Here is a 20,379-nt window from a genome sequence, read left to right as displayed (position 1 = left end):
AGATATTATAATCTGTTTGATTCTGTGGTCCTTGCTGTTCAAACTCCCTCAGCAGAACCTCGTCTCTTCCCACCCAAATTTTCTCTGCAGAACAGATCGGATGACTCAAACCTGGGCATCAGGCAGACAGCACAGCGTTCAGGACTCGCAATCCTTGCAGCAGAGAATTATGTCTATTTCCTTTCTACCTTTCCAATTACAACTACATTTCCCTTCTCTCTGAACAGGAACCATAAGCAATTCTTTTTATCACACAGAGAAGTTTGAGTTGCAGTTTTTCTACCATTGTGTATTAAACTCCATTTAAATATGTTATGTTTTTTTTATATGCTTAGTTAAAAAAGCATTATTTAATGTAATCATATTTAAAAGTGGTAAAACTTGTTTGTTAAATTATTCATTGAATTTGTAGGATTATTAAATTGTCTTCACGTTTCTGAAACACTGTAGGAAAGACTATCTGTTAGGCCAGTGCATTTATCAGCATGATTCTGCTTTGCATTGAGATAATAAGCATTCAGAGGTATTAGACAATCAAACAGTAACTGTGACATGAATCATGATGTTGAAGCGAATGCCCAATTTTGTAGCTGGGGGTTTAAAGTGTCAACCTAAAGGATGGAAAAACAAACTAGAACACTGAAGAGGTTCAAAAGGGTTGTTCCAGATCCAAGGCCATGTCAGTTTGAAGCAATGCTACCAATGGTAATGTGATCAAAGTTAAGATGATCAAAAGGCTAGAATAAGAGGAAAACAGATTGAAGGTTACAGAGCTAGATGATAATACAGAGACAGGGAAGGATAAAACCATGGAAGGCTGAAAAAAAGGAAAAGTGTTTAATAAAACAGCATTGCTTACACCAACAGACAATGAAAATAAGGAGCACAAAGGTTACGAAGAACTGAGACTTGGTATGATTAAATGATATGAGCAGAAAAAATTAGATTAGTTTGAGGTTTTGAAGGGTGAATGATCTTCCTTATGAACCAAAATAAGAGGGAAATGAGAATATGAATGTGAAAGTACAAGGTTTTTTAATGTGGATGCAGATTTCAATGAAATATATTTTTGAACTTGATTACAGCTGCATCACAGTAGATGCAGATGATACACAAAATATTAATGATACATGATAGTAAAGAGACAGAGGGGCAAAAAAGATTGTTCAAAAAGAAGACTTTAACACAATCAAAAGACACAATCAGACAAATCCATGTTAGTGCATGAGGTTGTCCATAATGTTCCATAACTGAGGTAGGGTTGGGGTTGTGGGGGTTGGTTCAAGAAATAGATAACTGCCAGAAAGTGGCTGCTCCTGGATTCTAGGGTTTTGCCAGCATGACTTAACACACACAAAATGCTGGAGGAACTCAGCAGGTCAGGCAGAATCTATGGCAAATGAATAAACAACTGATGATTCAGGCCAAAATTTAATACACAAATCAACTTAACGACATATGTTATCTCACAACATATAGCATTGGAAGTGCTGAGTGTGCAAACATACATTCCTAAAAAATGCAGAAAAGATCGCTAATTTATTCCTAACACCAGCTGCTGAAGGGTCTCAGCCCGAAACGTCGACTGTACTCTTTTCCATAGATGCTGCCTGGTCTGCTGAGTTCCTCCAGCATTTTATGTGTGTTACTTAGATTTCCAGCATCTGCAGATTTTTGTTTTGTTTGTGATTGGACCAACAATAATTTCACCACTTAAAGATTTGGTAAACAAAAGGATACATTTATACATTTTAAAGGATATTATTTCAATATTGACCGCCAACTAGAGAAGGTGAGAGATTACATTATTGTTAAAAGCAGCAAAATGTAAGGGTAAACATTGTGAGTCTGACATAAAGCTGAAAACATAGAAACATAGAAACCCTACAGTGCAATACAGGCCATTCAGCCCACGATGCTGTGTCGAACGTGTACTTACTTTACAAATTACCTAGGGTTACCCATAGCCCTCTATTTTTCTGAGCTCCATGTACCCATCCAGGAGTCTCTTAAAAGACCCTATCATATCCGCCTCCACCACCGTCGCCAGCAGCCCATTTCATACACTCAACACTCTGCATAAAAAATCTTACCCCTGACATCTCCTCTGTACCTATTTCCAAACACTTTAACACTGTGCCCTCTTGTGTTAGCCATTTCAGCCCTAGGAAAAAAGCCTCTGACTATCGACCAATCAATGCCTCTCATCTTATTATACACCTCTATCAGGTCACATTTCATCCTTCATCTCTCCAAGGAGATAAGACCAAGTTCACTTAACCTACTCTCATAGGGTCTGCCTCCCAATCCAGGCAACACCCTTGTAAATCTCCATTGCACCCTTTCTATAGTTTCCATATCCTTCCTATAGTGAGGTGAACAGAACTGAGCAAGTGGGGTCTGACCAGGGTCCTTATAACTGTAATATTACCTCTCAGCTCTTAAACAGAATCCCACAGTTGATGAAGGCTAATGCACCGTATGCCTTCTTAACCACACAGTCAACCTGCGCAGCAGCTTTGGGTGTCCTATGGACTCGGACCTCAAAATCCCTCTGATCCTCCACACTGCTAAGAGTCTTACCATTCATGTTATATTCTGTCAACATATTTAACCTACTAAAATGAACCACCTCACACTGATCTGAGTTGAACTCCATCTGCCATTTCTCAACCCAGGTTTGCATCCTGTCAATGTCCCGCTGTAAACTCTGACAGCCCTCCACACTATCCACAACACCTCCAACTTTTGTGTCATCAGCAAATTTACTCCCTCTACTTCCTCATCCATTTATAAAAATCACGAAGAGAAGAGGTCCCAGAACAGATCCCTGAGGCACACCACTGGTCACCAACCTTCATGCAGAATATGACCCGTCTGCAAATACTCTTTGTCTTCTGTGGGCAAGCGAATTCTGGATCCACTAAGCAAGGTCCCCTTGTGTCCCATGCCTCCGTACTATCTTAATAAGCCTTGCATGGTGTACCTTATCAAATGCCTTGCTGAAATCCATATACACTACATCTACAGCTCTTCCTTCATGAATGTGTTTAGTCATGTCCTCAAAAAGTTCAATCAGGCTCATAAGGCACGACCTGCCTTTGACAAAGCCATGCTGACTATTCCTAATCATATTGTGCCTCTCCAAATGTTCGTAAATCCTGCCTCTCAAGATCTGTTCCATCAACTTACCAACCACTTGATTAAGACTCACTGGCAATATATTATAAAGCTTGATTTAGCATGGAATGTCCATGGATATTAGAATACAATCTGGGCTAGACCAGATTGTAGATATGTAAAGCATCACAGGGCTCAGTAAAGATGAGTAGAGGAGCTTTTAAAAAACATTTGGTTGGAGGACCCAGTTTATATTAGGGAAGTTGAAATCCTCCATGATAACAACCCTATTATTTTTACACATTTCCTTGATTGCATATCTATTCCTCATTGTCCCGATAGCTATTGGGGGGTATGTAGTACAATGCCATCAGTGTGATTACAGCCTTCGTATTCCTGAGTTCTACCCAAATGGACTCAGTGTCTGACCCCTCCATTATGTCTCACCTGAGTGCAGTTGTGATATTGTCCCTGATTAGCAGTACAACTCTGCCCCACCCTCTTTTACCTCCTCCTCCTCTATCTTTTCTGAAACTTCAAAAACCTGGTACATTAATCACTCATTCCTACGCCTCATTCAACCAAGTTTCAGTAATGGCCACAACTTTGTAGTTCCATGTACTGATCCATGCTCTAAGTTCATCGCCTTTACCCATAATACTCCAAACATTAAAATATACACACTTCAAACTATCCAAACCATCGTACCTTTTACTTTAATTTTACCTTTCAATACATTCCCTGACATCTACCTTCCAGCCTGATCTTTCCCTTACTGATCTGATACCTTGGTTCCCAGCCCCACAAAAGTAATTTGAACTCTCCTGAGCAGCATTAGCAAACTTCCTGGTCAGGATATTAGAAAAGTAGAAAACCTGCAGCACATATTGGTTCCCCTTCAGTTCAGGTGCAACCTGTCCCTCTTGTATAGGCCACCCCTGCCCCCAGAAAAGATTCCAATGATCCAAGAACTTCAAATCCTGTCCCTGCACCATCTCCACAGACACTCATTCGTCCAAGCTATCACCCCATTCTTATCTGCACAAGCCCATTGTACCAGGAGATTCCCACCTTAGAAGTCATTCTCTTCAGCTTTTTTCCTAACTCTATATATTCACTTCGTAGGACTTGTTCCCCTCATCTGCCTATCTCATTGGTGTGAATATGCACCATAGCTTCTGGCTGTTCACCCTTCCCCTTGAGAAGATCCTGCAGCCGCTCTGATACCTCATGGAGCCTTGCACCAGGTAGGCAACACGCCATCTTGATGTCTTTTTTTGTGGCCACAAAATCTTCTTTCTGTCCCCCTAACTACTGAGTCCCCTATAACCACCACACTGCCTGAATTTACCCATCCCTCCATCCCTGTAAGGCCTCAGAGCTGGCCATAATGCCAGCAGCCTCGCTACTGCTGCCGAACTCTGATGGATCACATCCCACCAACTCCAACCCACCCCCCCCCCAGCAGTATCCAAAGAGGTGTACTTGTTGCTGAGGGGAATGACCACAGGGGAACCCTGCACTGACTGCTTAACCCCTTACTTCTCCTGGTGGTCACCCATCCATGTCATGGTCCGGATTGGGGTCCCTTTAAATTTAGCTTGTTTATGTTACGACCTGGACCGTTGATACCCTGTTTTCCCGTGTCCCTCAACTTTGGTGATTAGAGGCAATTAACACTCGGCTGAACCGGTAGTTTATAGTCTCCGGCTTTCAGCTGTTCGGTGTGGGAGCGTCTGCAAAGTCATCCAAGGTACGGTGTGCCAATGTCATCTGGCCGGAGCAAGCCTAATCTCTGCCGAAGCGAGTGCCGGTAATTCGCCTTTCCTCACCGGAAGCAACCTTGTCAAGTTATCTCGCCAAAGCGAGCCTGCAAAGTTTCCTTACTGAGGTTGGTCCGTCAGTTAACCCGCCGGAGGGAATCAAGAACTGCTGTCTACTGTTCCCGGGCTGAGTCGAGAGCTCGCCACTACCCGGAGGCTCCAAGTCAAGTCCTGGCTCCGGGCGGCATTCAAGTACCATGTCAAGTCCTGGCCCTGGCGACGTTCAAGAACCATGTCAAGTCCTGGCCCTGGCGGTGATCAAGAACCATGTCAAGTCCTGGCCCTGGCTGCTTCCCAGTTCTGAGACTAGTCCTGGGCCAGGTGGTCTGTGATTCCTGTCCTACCCCCTTGTCTGAATCCCTTCTCTGCCCCTCTCGCCTCTAGCCCTCGTCTGCAGCCCCCGCCTGCACTTTGGTCTAGTTCCATCACTGGAGCTAGATAGGTACTGTCTGGTGTTCATTCGTGTTGGTCTTGTCTTGTCTTGTCCTCGCCTCCACGGGGTAAGTCAAGCCGTCTTGCCGTTGCTCCGCGGGGTGTCATGTCTTGTCTTGTCTGGTCCTCGCCACCGTGGGGTAAGTCTGGCCACCTTGTCGTTGCCCCGCGGGGGGTCATGTCTTGTCTCGTCTTGTCCTCGCCTCCGTGGGGTAAGTCTGGTCGTCTTGCCATTGCCCCGCGGAGAGTCATGTCTTGTCTCGTCTTGTCCTCACCGTCTGGCCGTCTTGCCGTTGCTCCGCAGAGGGTCATGAGTCCCGACCCTATGTCCTGTACCCAAGGAGGGGTCCCGGCTCTCTGTTCTGTGTGCAAGTTCCGGCCCTATGTCCTGTACCCAAGGAGGGGTCCCGGCTCTCTATTCCGTGTGCGAGTCCCAGCCCTATGTCCTGTACCCAAGAAGAGGTCCCGGCTCTCTGTTCTGTGTGCGAGTCCCGGCCTTATGTCCTGTACCCAAGGAGGGGTCCCGACTCTGTGTTCTGTGTATGTGTCCATAGTTCCATATACCTGCTCCCCTAGACCAAGGCTCTGTGTTTCCATGTTCCTCCTCTCCCTAGCCCATGTCATGTCCATGCCTGGTTCTGGGGTCCGAGCCCAAGGCAAGTCTCGGGCTCGGAGTCCATACCCTAGCCTCTTCATGCCTCCTCTAGTTCTGGGAGCCGATTCCGAGTCCAAGCCCAGACCCTTGGTCCTAGCCTAGTCGTAGTCCTGAGTCCTTATCCTGTTCGCTATTCCTGCTTCTGTCTTGCTCTCCTGGTATCGTACAATAAACTAAACCTAAGTAACCTCACAAGATGTGTCTTACATTTGGGTCCACCCTTGCTCCCTATTCCCCCGCCATTGTGATAATCTACTGTCTGAAGCCTGCACTCAGGGAGTGACCACCTCTTCACAAATCTCACCTATAATATCTTGAGTATCCCAAATGATACTGAATTCATCCAACTCCTGCTCCAACTCCTTGACCTGGTTGGTCAGGCAATGAAGTTGGATGCACTTCCCGGAGATGTAGTCATCAGGGAAACTGTCAGGTATCCTGAATTCCCACAACTTCCAAGAAGAACATTCCATCCCGACTCCTCTGTACTGGACCTGGTGCTGAGTAATGAGCCTGGACAGATGACTGACCTTTCATTGGGTGAGCAGTTAGGGACCAGTGATCACAAATCCTGAACTTTCAGGATAGCTATAGATAAGGATAGGTATGGTTCTTGTGTGAGAGTTTTAAATTGGAGTAGGGCAATGAGGGCATTAGGCAGAAACTAAAAAGATTTAATTGGAAACATGTTTTCTCTGACATGTCCATGTCAGCCATGTGGAGGGTGTTTAAAGATAATTTGCACAGAGTACAGGAAAGGTATGTTCCTATTAGAGGGAAGGACAGGGATGGAAAGATAAGAGAACATTGGATGTATAGAGAGGTGATACACTTAGTCAAGAATAAAAAGGAAAAGTATGTAAAGCCTCAGAAGTTAGGATCAAATGAAGCACAGGAGTATAAAGAAGCCAGAAGGAATGAAAGAAGGGAATTAGAAAAGCCAGGAGGGGCCATGAAAAGTCCTTGGCAAGCAGGATGAAGGTGAATCCCATGGCACTCTATACAAAATATACATCAAGGGCAAGAGGATAACTAGGGAGAGGGTGGGATGACTCAATGATAAAGGGAGGAATATTTGCATGGATGCAGAGAATGTGAGTGAGGGACTTAAAGTACATACTTTACTTCAGTATTTACCGAGAAAAAGAATCTGAAGGACCAGGAGATCAGTGCTGAGCGTACAAATACATTAGGTTATTTAGAGGTCAAGGAGGAGGAAGTATTGGCCTCCTAATGAGTGTTAACGTGGGTAAGTCCCCAGGGCAATTTACCTGAGGATTATTAAGAGATGAGAGATGACCTTGCTGGGTTTTTGACCAGCATCTCCACGTCCTCTCTAGCCACAGGCAAGGTCCTGGAGGTCTGGTGAGTGGCTAATGTTGTACCTCTATTTAAAAAGGGAACAAGAGAAAATCCTGAGAACTATAGACCAGTGAGACCGACTAAGATGCATGAGGTCTGTGGCTAGTTCACAGTTTGCACTCAGAACTGGCTCGTGCATAGAAGACAGAGAATAGTATTTGAAGGGACTTATTTGTGCTGAACATCCGTAATTAGCGGTGTTCTGCAGGGGTCTGTGGTGAGACCTCTGCTGTTTATGATGTATATAAGTGACCTCGATGAAAATGTAGCTGGGTGGTTTAGTAAGTTTGGGGGTGATACCAAGATTGGAGTTGGGGATAGTGTAGAAGACTGGCAAAGAATACAATGCGATATAGATCAGTTGCAGATATGGGCAGAAAAACGGCAGATGGAGATTAACCTGGATAAATGTGAGGTGTTGCACCCTGGTAGGGCAAATGCAAGTGTTGCTGTCCAGAGGAATCTTGGGATCCAAGTTCATAGCTCCTTGAAAGTGGCTACACATGTTGATTAGGTGGTTAAGAAGGTTTATGGAATGCTTGCTTTTATTAGTCGAGGCATTGAGTTCAAAGGTCAAGAGGTTATGATGCAAGTTGATGAATTTCTGGTTCGGCCATATCTGGAGTATTGTGTACTGTTCTGGTTGCACCATTATAAGAAGGATGTTGCGGATTTGGAGGGCGTGCAGACGAGGTTTACCAGGTACTTTCAGGAGTTTTAAGAAAATTATTATTGGTGTTATTAGGTATTAGGTATTATGAAGGCAAGTAAAATTTCTACACCAATAATTATGAATATTATCAATGTAGGTACATTTCAGTTATGGGCATTTTTTATAACTGCTTTCAACATATGCATTGTAACCTCAGGTGTTTGCATGTCTTCAATTGTGTGAATGCGTTCTTTTTCCTCCCTAATCCAGTTTACTACTTGATTGTGCATCACCCTGTTTGACTAGATAATAGACCAAATGTTCAATATCTCTGTATTTGTTCATAGTTCTGTGCTAGTGTTAGTGACACTTTGGCACAACAAATTTAGTTTCAATGTCCTATATAAACCTCTTTTAATGTTCTTAACTTGATAATTCTGTTTTCTTCATTTGGCTCATTTTATGTATCTATTTAGTTTGGCTTTGTATGTGCCAAGCTTTTGTTGTAGTATACGTATAAATTCTATAAGGCTTTTGTTAGGTTGACTGATTCTTGAATGGACCTTATATTTCCTTATTATTTCAATAGCTTTTATCTTAGCGTTCTTGCTTGGGTTATTCATTTTATACTCCATTAGTGGGCTATTTCTGCTCTTAAAGTTTCAATTTTGTTTCTTCTGCAATTTTGGTTTTGCTGTTTTATTATTCAGTTATAATAATCATCATCATTATTATTATTATTTTCTTTTCTTTTTGTATTTGTATTGTTTGTTGTCTTTTGCACATTGGTTGTTTGTCCGTCTTTGTCGTGTGTGGTCTTTCATTATTTGTATTGCATTTCTTTCTATTTATTGTGAATGTCATCATTCTGTGACAGGGTCCTGAATTACCCCTATTAACTGTGCTTTTGAAAAGAGAGAGAGAGAGAGAGAGAGACGAAGACGAACTGTTGGACTGTCACTTTAAGGCACTAGAAGTAACTTTTGGATTTCTGTTGAGTTGGAGATGGCATCGAGCAGCTTGTAAATTGCTATGATGACCGAAGACAGCGTTATTTCATACGCACTCAATGTTATGATTTTCCGGCAGCATGTTGATACTTTCTTCAAGGATTTTTGCCAGCTTGCATTTCTTTCACAGAGAGAGGAAGGAGGAGTTATTTGAGTGACAGCTGGTATCCAGTACGGGAAAATAAAATAGGAGGTCAGATGATAGACCTGAGACACATGTTCTGGACACTGAATGAGCATTGTTGCACCCGCAGAAAAAGTGGGTTTCGGAGGATCGATCAGACGGATCGATCCATCGCTCTTGCAGTGAAAAGAGGAAAGGGGTTGACTGGTGGGGAGTTGTCCATGTGTCCACCCTCACCTGTGGGATAGCTCCACCACAGAAAACCGGACCCTTTGTTAAAGTCACAGTCGGTGACTTTTAAAGGATATTGAAGGACAACAAGAGGATCGACGGCGTCAGCTTACCTGAAGATTCAAATCTCTCCCTCTCTCTCTCTCTCCATCATTACTCGACTCAATACCATGAACTGAAATGAACTTTACTCATCATCTTAAGACTGTATCTTTTTACCCCTAGACTTAAAGAAGCTTGGTTTTTCATGCATATAGTTCCGCACTTACTGATATACTTACTTATATCTATAATCATTGCTAACCATTTGATTTATCTACATTTATATTACTGTATTGCGTAGTCACTAATAAATATTATTAGTTTATAGCAATACTGGATTCCAAAGTGTTTTCCATCTCTGCTGGTTCTTTATTCTCGTCACGGGGTACGTGACAAAATTGAGGTCTCATCCAGGATATGAACAAAATTGGTCAGGAGGCTTGTTTGAATTGATTGGGGAAAATCCATTTTGATTTGGTTATGTGGAAATACAGCAGAAATGGATGTTAGTGTTGAGGAGTTTATGTTGGAACCAACCCTGTAAGCGTTGGATGATGCTATGAGGGTTGTGCTGTTGGAAATTGCTCAAAAGCTAAAACTAAAGGTGGACACTAAAATGAGGAAAGCTCAGATGCAGATGATAATAGCCCAGCACTACATAGATAAGGGAACGTTTGATGAGGAGGCGTTAGAGTTGTTCGTGAAAGGTAAACCTATTGAGGATGAGCTTCAGCTTCAGTTGGAAAAATTAAGAATGGAGCATGAATTGAAATTAAAACAGTTCAACAGGGAGGCTAAAGAGGCAGCAAAATGGAGAGAAGAGGCAGAAAGACAGAGACAGCTCGAGAGGGAGAAATGGCAATGTGAAGATCACGTGGCAGAGAAGCATAGGCGGTTCGAGCTGGAAAAGATAGAGAAGTTGCAGCAAAGAGGATTAGTGTTGGACCCTGATGATTTTTGCAGCTTCGAAGGGCTTGTTTTGTGATGAATTTTAAAATTGTGTTCTTGACGATATAAGGGCATACTCAGATGCAGAGGATGCCGCTACCCTGCAGGGGTTTGATGAGAAAGCAGACAAAGAAGTTTTAACCCACAAGGTTGAGCTTACTCCAGATGAGAGTTTGCCAGAGAATAGCTGGGAGGTACGGGATGACCTTGCATTTGAAACTGGGACAAGTGATGACAGTCCAGAAGAGGCAGCTGTCCCGATTGAATGTGTTCAGGTTGTTGAAGTACCTGTGAATTTACAGAGTTCTGAACCGTGTGTTGAAGCTCAGTTAAAGTCTGAGGTGTCTGACTTGGTTGAAAAGGAATGCAGTTTTTTGGTGTCAGATGATCTTGTTTCAGTGAATAAGGGGTTAACCTTGGTACCAGTGGAATGTGAGGATTCTCAGTCACTTGTATTAGATATTGTTGTAAAAGTTGATGAAGAGGTGGAAATTGGTGAGGTAAGTGTTAATGAAAATAATGGGAAAAGTGCTGTTCTTGGACTTTTGGATAAAGTGCTGGAAAAGGTAGGATTGGTTGCACGACCTTTGACCCTGCTTGCAGGACAGATGCCTGCTGAGAAAGGATGTGCTATTCTGTTGAATTTTGTTTGGACATTTGAACACCTGCAAGGTCATGCTATTATTCAGGGTGATGTTATGGAAGCAAGTCGAAGGGAAGGTCATAATCAGATGGGCGGATTCTTTGGCCTCTTCCATAATATATACACAGTTCTCATAAGCCTGATGATGGTACTGAGTTTAGTAAACAATGGAGGCATGTTGATAACTCTCCAAGGAAAGATTGATATGGCTGTTCAACTGATGAGAAAAGCAGCGGCTGAGGCCTAAGATAGCAAAACCAGAGGTTTAAAGTGTGATGATGTGACACAGACTTTACTACCTTCCAGATTTCAGCAGGACTTAGAGGGTAGTACAGCTGATGAGAATAGGGTGTATGAGAAAGGTTTGTCTTTATTGAGGAAGGAATTTACAGAGGAACGGAACTGAGATTCTGAAATGGTGGCTTTAAGGGAGCTAGCTCTCACAGGAGAGGAGGTTTAGAGAGAGTCAGTAGGACATTACCTTAAAGATGGGTTGTTAATGAAGAGGTGGAGACCAGCCACAGTGCCTGCAAGTCATGTGGTGGTTCTGAAAGTTTACAGGGCTGAAATTTTAAACATGGCTTACAGTAGGCCTTTAGCTGGAAAGACTGAGAAGAGTCAGAAAGAGAGTGAACTTTTCCTCGGGTCATAGTGGATTGTGTCGGCCCATTGCGAAAGACTGCAGCTGATTATCAGTATGTGTTAACAATTGTGTGTGCTGTGTCTAGGTCCCCTGAAGCAGTGTCTTTTGAAAACATCAAGGCCAATACTGTGGTAACAGCATTCAGTAAGTTTTACACACTGGTAGGTCTGCTCAAAGAAATTCAGTTTGACCAGGACAGTGACTTTACTTCAAGAACATTCCAGGGGACAGGGGATAGTTAGAGAATTAGAAGCTAAGCACATGGTGTCATCTACACATCACACAGAGTCCAAGGGAGCCTTGGAACGGCTCAACTCAACTCTTAAGACCATGATTAAAGCACATTGTGTGAGAAATGAGAAAAATTGGGAAGAGGAGGATCCCCTCCTCTTATTTATTGTTGGAGATTCGATTCAGAAAGCATTGGAGGGCAGTTTGTTGAAACCTGTGTTCAGTTACAGGCCAAAAGGACCTTTGACTCTATTCAGAGAACTATGGTCTGATTTAGAAATGTGTGTCAGTGTGTTTAAGTATGTTTTAAAATTCTGGGAAAGATCTAGTAAGCTTTGTGTCCTTGCAAAGGAAAGTTTACAAAATGGTCGAATCAAAATAAAGCACTTGTTTGCTAGAATTGCAGCTGGGTTAATTGTTATGGAACAAAATGGAGTCATGGAATCTGATAGTGGAGTGGAAAAGCATGTTTACCCACTGAATCTAGTCTCACCAAAATGTTGGAATTCCATTGTTTTGGAAAATATTACTGATAAGGTCCATCAGTTGGACCCAAAACTGCAAAAACAAGTGAGAGGGCTGGTTGGCATTTTGAAGCGGTGCCCAGGAGCAGTGCATCGTGTCACTAAAAATTCAGCCCAGCCCATGAAACAGTATCTTCACAGAGAGAACTTTGAAAAAATAAAAGGGTTGACCAAGGAATTAGAAACAAGAAAGAACAAGGAACGAGAATGGATGACTGTATTGATAGAATGGGGAAGGCTAAACACCTTATTAAGATTGACTAGTTAAAAGGATACTGGGGTGTTCCCTTAACAGAGAGGGCTAAAGAGAAATCAGCATTTGGGACATTTCAAAGAATGATCAGTTCTGTGATTGGAGAGTTAGAAAACACAGGGGCTTATATTGATGATTTAGTGGTCTGGAATGACACATGGGAAGAGCATATTGCAGCTGCAGAGAAACTGTTTGACAGACCTTCCAAGGCCAATCTTACTGTGGACTTCGCTAAAAGTGAGTTTGGCCATGCCACAGTTACATGTCTGGGTTACGTGGTGGGCCAAGGCCAACTGGCTCCTGTACAGGCCAAGGTTCAAGCTATTGCTGAGGTTCCTATTCCGGCCTGCAAGAAAGCTTTGAGAAATTTTTTAGGCATGGTTTGGTATTATCATAAGTTATGTAAGAACTTTGCTGACGTCACTCTCCGCCTAACAAAACTCCTGGGGAAGAGCGAAAGATTTATATGGAATGACCTTTGCCAGGAGGCATTTGAACATCTGAAAACCATCCTGTGTTATCATCCTGTGCTCAAAGCACCTGATTTTTCCAAGCCATTTTCTATAGCAACAGACACTAGTGATGAAACTACCGAGGCAGTACTGTTACAGAAGGGTGTGAATGACATTGAACATCCAGTAGCTTATTTCTCAAAGAACTTTAATGTCCACCAGAAAAATTATTCAACTGTTGGAAAGGAATTACTAGCACTTATTCTGGCCTTACAACATTTTGAGGCCAATGTTAAAAAAAAAGACCTTGAAATCTTACTGTTGTCCAGAGACCACTTGTGGTTTACATGGGGTATAATCCGTTGATATTTCTAAATAAGATGAAGGATAAGAATAGAAGGTTGTTAAATTGGAGTCTGATATTGCAAGAATGTGACTTAAAAATCAAACATGTGAAAGGTACTGGCAATATTATAGTTGATTAGTTATCCAGATATTAAGTTGGAAATTGTACACATTTTTGCTCTGTCATCTGATGATTTTACCTGTATTGTTTCAAACTCTGTACTTTACATTTAGACTAAAAAAAATTCTACCCTTCATCAGAATTTTTTTTTTCCTGAGGAAAGGGAGTGTGATGGGGTCCTGAATTACCCCTATTAACTGTGCTTTTGAAAAGAGAGAGAGAGCGTTATTTAACACCAACATGTTGTTTTGAAAGAGAGAGAGAGAGAGAGAGAGAGAGACAAAGACTAACTGTTGGACTGTCACTTTCAGGCACTGGAAGTAACTTCTTGATTTCTGCTGAGTTGGAGATGGCACCAAGCAGCTCATAAGTTGCTATGGTGACCGAAGGCAGCGTTATTTCATGGACACTCAATGTTATGATTTTCCGGCAGCGTGTTGTTACTTTCTTCAAGGATTTTTGCCTGCTTGCATTTCTTTCACAGAGAGAGGAAGGAGGAATTATTTGAGTGACAGCTGGTATCCAGTGTGGGAAGATAAAATAGGAGGTCAGATGATAGTCCTGAGACACATGTTCTGGACACTGGATGAGCATTGTTGTGCCCACAGAAAAAGTGCGTTTTGGAGGATCGATCAGACGGATCGATCCATCGCTCTTGCAATGAACAGAGGAAAGGGGTTGACTGGTGGGGAGTTGTCCATGTGTCCATCCTCGCCTGGAGGATAGCTTCACCACAGAAAATTGGTCACCTTTGTTAAAGTCACAGTTGGTGACTTTTAAAGGATTTCGAAGGACAACGAGAAGATCGACAGCGTCAGCTCATCTGAAGATTCAAATCTCTCCCTCTCTCCCTCTCTCCATCACTACTCGACTCAATACCACAAACTGAACTGAGCTGAACTGAACTTTACTCATCATCTTAAGACTGTATCTTTTTACCCCTAGACTTAAAAAAGCTTAGTTTTTCATACATATGTTTCCACACTTACTGATATATTTGCTTATATATATAATCATTGCTAACTTGTTTGATTTATCTACATTTATATTACTGTATTATATAGTCACTAATAAATATTATTATTTTATAGCAATACTGGACTCCAAAGTGTTTTCCATCTCTGCTGGTTCTTTATTCCCGTCACAGGGTACGTGACAATTCCCATTCCAACATTTCGGTCCATGGCTTCATCTTCTGCCACAATGAGGACACAATCAGGTTGGAGGAGCAATGCATCCTATTCCATCTAGATAGCCTACAATCTGATGGCATGAACGTTGATTTCATCTTTTAGTAATTCTATGCATTTGATCCCCTCCATCTTTCTTCCTCTTCTGTTCCCCACTCCGGCCTCTTACTTTTTCTTCTCACTTGCCTGTCACCTCCATCTTGTGCATGTCCTCCTTCCCTTTCTCCCATGGACCACACTCCTCTCCTATCAGATTTCCTCTTCTCTAGCCCTTTGCCTTTTCCAGCTATCACCTCCCAGCTTCTTACTTCATCCCCTCTCCCCAGAGTTACCATCCACACAGAGTACAGTGGGGGGAGAAACTAAAAAAGAGAATTGAGGATATGGCTGAATAAATAACCAAAGGGGACCTAACTTCAAGCGGTGTCACTGAACTGGGCTCTGCCGGCTTGATCTGTTCAAGCAAATCATCTTTACATTATGAGTAATGATAAGGTTAGTTATGAATGAAATTGAAATTAGAGCATGCAGAGTACTAAATTGGAGGCGAACAAATTACCACCGGATAAGACAGAAGCTAAAAGTGTTGATTGAGAGAAGCTGCTGTTAGACAAGTCCACATCTGACGTGGGGGAGTTGTTTAAAGACCAGCTGATCGATGTTCAGAATTGGCATATTCCAGCAAGGAGTAAGGCCAAAGATGGCAAGTTAAGGGAACATTGGATGACACAAGCTAGCAGGAAAGTTCTCAGGCAGGCCATTAGGAAGGCCAAAAGGGCCTAAGAAATGTTCTTAGTGAGCAGGATCAAGGTAAATCTCAAGGATTTTACATTTACTTTAAGAAAAAAAATGGATAACTAAAAAGAATGTAAGTCCACTCATGGACAGAGGAAGAAATTTGTGCTTGGAGACAGAGCATGAGACCTTTGCTCAGGGCTGAACTGGCTAACATGACGGGCCATAGTTTTAAGATGCTTGGAAGTAGGTACAAGGGGAATGTCAGAGTTAAGTTTTTCACACAGAGAATGGTGGGTGCGTGGAATGCACTGCCAGCGACAGTGGAAGAGGTGGATACAATAGGGTCTAAAAAGAGACTCTTAGGTAGGTAAATGGAGCTTAGAAAAATAGAGGGCTATGTGGTAGGGAAATTCTATGTAGTTTCTAGAGTAGGTTACATGGTCGGCACAACATTGAGGGCCAAAAGGCTGTAGATTTATATATTTTATGTTCTATGTTTTAAGTGGCTGAGTTATGAAATGGCTACTTTGTGTTGTTATTTAAAAGGAGGATTGGAGGATAGTGAATGCATACTACGGCATGCTAATATGTTGCATCATTTTGAGATTAAAGAGGAGATAGTGCTGGGTTTTCAAAAGAGTATTAAGGTGGGTAGATCCCAGGGCCCAATGGCATAAATCTCAGAATACTGAAAAAGCAGTGAGGAGATTCCTGGGGTTCTGACAAAGATCTTTGTTTGCTTTGTGCCACATGCAACAGGCAAGTTCCCATTGCAGTGGAGGGGCTACTTTAGGCCCGTGAGTGGAGCTACTGGAGAAGATATTAAGGGTTAGGATTGATGTGCATTTGGGAAGGCATGGCCTGCTTAGGGAGAGTCAGAATGTCTTTATGCAGGGCAGGTCATACCTTAGAAACTTGATCAAGTGTTTTGAAGAGGTGACAAAGGAGCTTGATGAGGGTAAGGCAGTTGAAGTTATCTACTTGGACTTTACTGAGGTATTTGATAAGGTCCCTCATGTTAGGTTGATTCAGAAGATAAAGATACATGGGATTGAAAGTAAACTTCAAGTCTGGATTCAGAACTAGCTTCCTGGTAGAAGACAGAGAGTAGGCGTGGAAGGCAACTATTCTGGCTGGAGGTCTGTGATGTGTGGTGTTCCACAGGGGTTCGTGCTGGGACCTCTGTTGTTTGTAGTATATATCAATGACTTGAAGGAAATGTAGATGGACAGATGAACAAAATTGCAGATGACACCAACATTGTTGGAGTTTTGGGCAATGCAAAAGACTATCAAAGTATAGACCACAATATAGATGTGGACAGAGAAGTGGCAGACAGAGTTTAATCTGGGCAAGTGTGAGGTGTTGCACTTAGGAAGGTCAAAAGAAAGGATAAATTATACAGTTAATTGTAGACCCCTTAATAGCATTGAGGTACAGAAGTATTTAAGGGTCCATGTCTATAGTTCACTAAAAGTGGCCATACAAGTGGATGAGATGGTAAAGAAGGTATATGGTGTGCTTATTTTTATTGGTAGGGCCGTTGAGTATAGGAGTAAGCAGTCAAGCCGCAGCTATATAAAACTTCAGTCAGATCGCACTCTGAGTATTGTGTGCAGATCTGGTCACCCTATTATAGGAAGGATTTAAGAGTGTGGAGAGCATGCAGAATAGGTTTATCAGGGTGCTGCCTGGATTAGAGGGTATGAGCTGGAATGAAAGGTTGGGCAAAGGCTGAGGGGAGACCAGACAGAGGTCATTAAAATTATGAGAAACATAGATAGTGTAGACAGAATCCATTCACAAAGGTAGGAAAGTCAAGCACTATGCACAAAATGCTGGAGGAACTCAACAGGCCAGGCAGCATCTATGGAAAAGAGAGGGGAAGGATGTGTTAATGCAACACGAGGTGTAAGTATTTTGCACAGCAAGTGGTAGGTGCCTGAAATAATTTACCAGGCTTTACAACAGATACATGAATATGGAGGGTTTGGATGATACACAGTAGAAGGACATTTACTATAAATTGATATCAATATTTGCGCAACATCATGGACCAAGATGCCGGTCCATGCTGCGTTGTTCTACAAACATTTTATTAAAGCCAGTTGTCTCACAATTGAAACACACAGACAGGCTTTGATATTTTTTTCATTACCATTCAGTGAAATTATGGCTAGTCATTGACAGGGATTTTGTTCAAAAAGGCTCTGATTCACCACAATCCATCAAACCAAAAGTTAAAGTCTGCAATTAATCATACATCATCTGTTCTTCTGTGGGGGATTCCTGAAACTGCATCAGCTTTTTTATGTGTGAAGGTGTTCACTAGCTTCACCTCTGAAAGGCTTGTCTCCAATGATTTGGTGTTGTCCTGTTCTTAGTAACTGCGGAAAAACTGTAACATCTCTTTGATTGTTCCTTCAGTTCCTTCTCTGCCAGTTCTGATTATTTTTGAAATCTCCAGTTTGATGCTATTGCCAGGTTTACCTTCTCCAGTTCCTTAGCCTCCATCTTCAGAATTCGAAAAGGACAATTCTCCTCCCTCTGCCTTTCATTCACCCCACCAACCCCACTGACCCATCATCTTTCCGGCTCACTCTCTAATCATCACCAAAATCTCCTGACGAAGGGTCTCGGCCTGAAACGTCGACTGCACCTCTTCCTACAGATGCTGCCTGGCCTGCTGCGTTCACCAGCAACTTTGATGTGTGTTACCAAAATCTCCTTACCTATTTCTGCCAACTTCAGCTGTAAGCACAGGAGATGCAGCAGCTGGCTGATTACCTTCTTCCTTATTACATCCAGGACACAGACACTATTTCCAATTGAAACAAGTTATTTGTCTGTCCATTGCCTCCCTTGGGTGCACCTCCCTCCTTTTCTTTCTTCCATAGCTTTCTGTCCTCTCCTATTAGATTCCACCTTCTCCTGCCCTGTGTTTCTTTCACTAATCAACTTCCCAGCTCTTTACTACACCCATCTCCCTCCCAGTTTCACCTATTACCTTGTGTTTTAAATCTGCTCCTTATTTTTTTTTCATCAGTCCTGATGAAGGGTTTCGCCCGAAACATCGATTGTACTCCTTTCCATAGATGCTGCCAGGCCTGCTGAGTTCCTCCAGAATTTTGTGTGTGTTGCATGGATTTCCAGCCTCTACAGATTTTCTCTTGTAAGTTATTTGCAGGACCGGATGGCATTACAGGTGGGTACTCAGGATGTGCACAGCACAACTGGCAGGTGCATTTACAGACATTTTAAAACTCTCGTTCACCCAGTGTAGAGTGCCCTTCTGCTTCAAAACATCTACCATTGTTCCTGTACCTAAAAAGACCAAGGTAACAAGTCTGAACGACTGGCGTCCTGTCGCACTCACTTTAATAATAAGCAAATGCTTTGAGAGGCTGGTCAAGGACTACATCTGCAGCTTGCTACCAACCACACTGGGTCCCCTACAATTCGCCTACTGACACAACCGATTGACAGATGACGCAATAGCCACAGCTCTACACACCATCCTTACACATCTGGTGATGGAGGATGCTTATGTGAGAATGCTGTTCTTGGACTACAGTTCAGCATTCAACACCATAATTCCCTCCAGGCTTGACAAGAAGCTCAGAGACTTCGGCCTTCACCCTGCCTTGTGCAGCTGGATCCAGGACTCCCTGTCAGATCGCTGGCAGGTGGTAAGAGTGGGCTCCCTCACCTTTGCCCCTCTGACCCTCAGAGCTGTGTCTGAAGCCCCCTCCTTTACTCTCTGTATACCCATAACTGTGCTGCCACCACAGCTCCAATCTGCTAATTAAATTTATTGACAATACTACACTGATTGGCCTTATCTCAAATAATAAGGAGGCAGCCTATAGAGAGGAAGTCATCACCCTGACACAGTGGTGTCAAAAGAATAACTTTTCCCTCAATATCGCAAAAACAAAGGAGCTGGTTGTGGACTACCGGAGGAATGGAGCCAGACTAGCCTCTATTAACACCAATGGATCTGGGGTTGAGAGGGTGAACAGCTTTAAGTTCCTTGTCATGCACATCACCAAGGATCTCACGTGGTCTGTACATACCGGCTGTGTGGTGATAAAAGCACAACAGCGCCCCTTTCACCTCAGACGGTTGAAGAAGTTTGGCATGAGTCCCCAGATCCTAAGGACTTTCTACAGGGGCACAATTGAGAGCATCCTGATTGGCTGCATCACTGCCTGGTATGGGAACTGTACCTCCCTTAATCACAGGATTCTGCAGAGAGTGATGCGGGCAGCCCAGCACATCTGTAGATATGAACTTCCCATGATTCAGGACATTTACAAAGGCAGGTGTGTAAAAAGGGTCCATAGGATCATTGGGGACCTAAGTCACCCCGACCACAATCTATTCCAGCTGCTACCATCTGGGAAACGGTACCACAGCATAAAAGCCAGGACCAACAGGCTCCCGGCCGTCAGACTGATTAATCCATGCTGATACAATTGTATTTCTATGCTATATTGACTGTCCTGTTGTATGTACTATTTGTTATAAATTACTATAAATTGCACATTGCACATTTATACAGAGATGTAATATAAAGATTTTTATTCCTCCTGTTTGCGAAGGATGTAAGAAATAAAGTCAATTCATTAAATTAGTTTGTAGGGTCACTGAAAATCTATAACCAAAGGAGACCTTGATATGATTTTCTATCAATCACTTTATATCCACGCTCCTTGGTTTCTTACTGCTCTCTTGAGAGGAATACAAACTTTCTATTCCGTTTCTAGACCTCTCACAATGTTATACACATTTAAGCATCCCCACAGCCTTTTCCGTTCCAAAGAAAATAACCCTAGCT

Source organism: Mobula birostris, chromosome 19 (genome assembly GCF_030028105.1).
Source record: "Mobula birostris isolate sMobBir1 chromosome 19, sMobBir1.hap1, whole genome shotgun sequence".
Lineage (NCBI taxonomy): Eukaryota > Metazoa > Chordata > Chondrichthyes > Myliobatiformes > Myliobatidae > Mobula > Mobula birostris.
This window is presented reverse-complemented; position numbering follows the sequence as displayed.